The following is a 2706-nucleotide window of genomic DNA, read 5'->3' on the forward strand; positions in this document are numbered from 1 at the left end:
AAGATAGTTGAGATGAGTCGAGTACCATATGCTTCTGCAGTTGGTTCGATCATGTATTCTATGACTTGTACTCGCCCTGATGTGGCCTTTTCTTTGAGAATGGTCAGCATAAATCAAGGGAATCCTGGTATGGCTCACTAGACTGTGGTAAAGAACATTCTCAAGTACCTGCAGAGGACTAAAGACTGGGTCCTTATCCTCAGTGGGAATAATGACTTGAGAGTAACGGGGTATAGTGACGCCAGCTTTCATACAGACAGGGATAATTTCTGCTCTCAGTCGGGTTAGGTATTTACCTTGAATGGAGGAGCTATATGGCTTAAGAACTTCATCGGAGACCTTGGAGTTGTACCAGCTATAAAGGAGCCTATGGAGATTTTCTGTGACAGCAAGAGTGTAGTTACTTAGCTAAGGAATCAAAGGATCATGGCAAATCTAGGCACATCAACAGAAAAATTTCACTTCATCAGACATCAAATAGAAGAAGGACTCATTGTAGCAAAGAGGGTATCGTCAGAGGAGAACCCAAGAAATCCCCTGTTACATCACAAGTACAGAAGCAAGAAGTTGAAGGGTACTATATGAAAATAAGGGAAGGGACTCGGTGAGTAGGTCTCTTGACTCGCCAAGTCGAAACAAGTACCGGGCATGTGATTAAGTGGCCTGACTCACCGAGTCATCGGCTGGACTCGACGAGTCAGTGCTGGATGAGGAAAAGCCCTAATCTTCAGGTTTGCACCCTATTTAAAGGACTTAATGTCCTCCCCTCACCCCCCTTTGAGATCCAGAAACCCTAACTCGTTTGTGAGAAGCCTTGGAAGCAAATTGGAGTGATTTGTGAAGAAATCTTGAAGATCAAGAGACTTGGATCAAGGAGACTTGAGGAGATCCGGATTATTCTTTAGTGGGAGAATATATTGGAGGTAATAATCTGTTGCTTGGGCTCTTTTGTATCTAGATCTATTATCATTTGAGATTTGGAACATTTTTGGTATGATTGAGAATCATTTCGAGTTAGAGGCTTAGATCTGAGGTTGCTACTTCAGATTTAGACTTGTGATGGTCCAAAATGTCATAAAGCTTCTGTCAAAGAGTTATTGGTGAAGCCCCTTTGTCTTAAACCCAAGCCCTAGTGTGTTTTGGGCCTATATCTCCTTGGTTTCACATAAATTTTGCAACTTTATGTGAGGGTTAGACTGTAGAAGAGTGGATCTATGGATTAGAGCCCCTGCATGGCTCGAAAAGCCACTGTATGGGTTAAGAATTGGAGAGACTCAGCGAGTCACATGGGTGTACTCAATGAGTTGTATGAACATGTGCATGGACTCAGCGAGTTGGAAGAACAACTCGGCGAGTCTGTTGAAGATTGCCTTGGACTCGGCGATTCAGGTCGCAGAACCCCAAGCTCTTTTGGTTAAAGCCTTGGATTAAGTGAGTCGGTTAGCAACTCAGTGAGTTGGGCAGGATGGGACTCAGAGATCGTTAGACTCGGCGAGTCTTGGGGCGACTCGGCGAGTTAAGTTGTGCTATGAGAGTTTTCTGGGTATAGGAACTCGGCGAGTCGATGGGTTGACTCGGCGAGTAGAGTTAAGCAGGAAGGTTGACTTTAATTGAGGACTTTGACTTCGACCAAGAGTTGACCAGTTTGACTTCTCAGTGTACTTTGGTAATATTGGTATTTATGTAATTGGTTCTTTGGTAGTGTTCTGTGGTGAAGATCATGTCGGTGGTCGGAGCAGCTTGGTCTTATCTTTTCAGTCGGCAATTGCAGGTGAGTTATCCTCACTATATCAATAGGGTCTAAGGTACCAAGGTCGGCCCTTTTAGTTGGTATCTTGGTTATAGTATGCTACATGTGGTTATGATATGTTAGATTGGTATCAGAATACACAGTATGTTGTTATGCTAATATGATCCGTTAGGATTGGTATGTTAGTGACTTGGTTAGGTCAATGCTTTGGTCATGAGAGATTGTTATGATCGATGATCTGTGAGATAGTTATATCTGATATCTGTACTTGCACTGTTGATGTGCTTTTTGATATGTTAGAACGGCGTCCTGGTAATTAGGACAATATTATGTCAGTGACCTGGTTTAGGTCGGTTTCCTGGTATATAGGATGATGCTATGTTAGTGACCTGGTTTAGGTCGGTACGCGGTATATAGGGTAATGTTATGCTATGTGATCTGTTAGACTATTTGTCTGGTTAAGGATTTATTATGTGATTAATTGCTTTATGTGCACATGGTTGTTTAACGGGGGGTTGGGTTGAGGTGGGTCCTGCTTTGTGTTGTAGGCCAACATACCCAGGGTGGATCGGATATTCTGAAGGCACAGCGAGCGGTTCGGATAAGTTGAAGGCCCTAAGAGGGCAGACCAGACGTGCCGAGGCTCGGAGAGTGGACCAGGCCGACTGAAGGCCCGGTGTGGGCGGACCAGTCATACTGTAGACTCAGAGAGTGGACCAGGTGGATTGAAGGCCCGGTGTGGGCGGACCAATCACACTATAGACTCGATGTGCGTGGCTGTTCTATTTGCGATATGTTATGAGTATGTTTATGTGTGGTTGGTATTTTGGGGGTAACTCACTAAGCTTTCGGGCTTACAATTCAGTGTTTTGGTTCAGGTACTTCAGGAGATCATGGCAAGGTGAAGGTGTGATCGTACCGCTCCTCATGTTTTATGATTTATGAGATATGGTTTT

This window comes from Lactuca serriola, chromosome 5 (assembly GCF_051521515.1).
Source record: "Lactuca serriola cultivar US96UC23 chromosome 5, Lser_US96UC23_V15, whole genome shotgun sequence".
NCBI classification, from domain to species: Eukaryota; Viridiplantae; Streptophyta; class Magnoliopsida; order Asterales; family Asteraceae; genus Lactuca; species Lactuca serriola.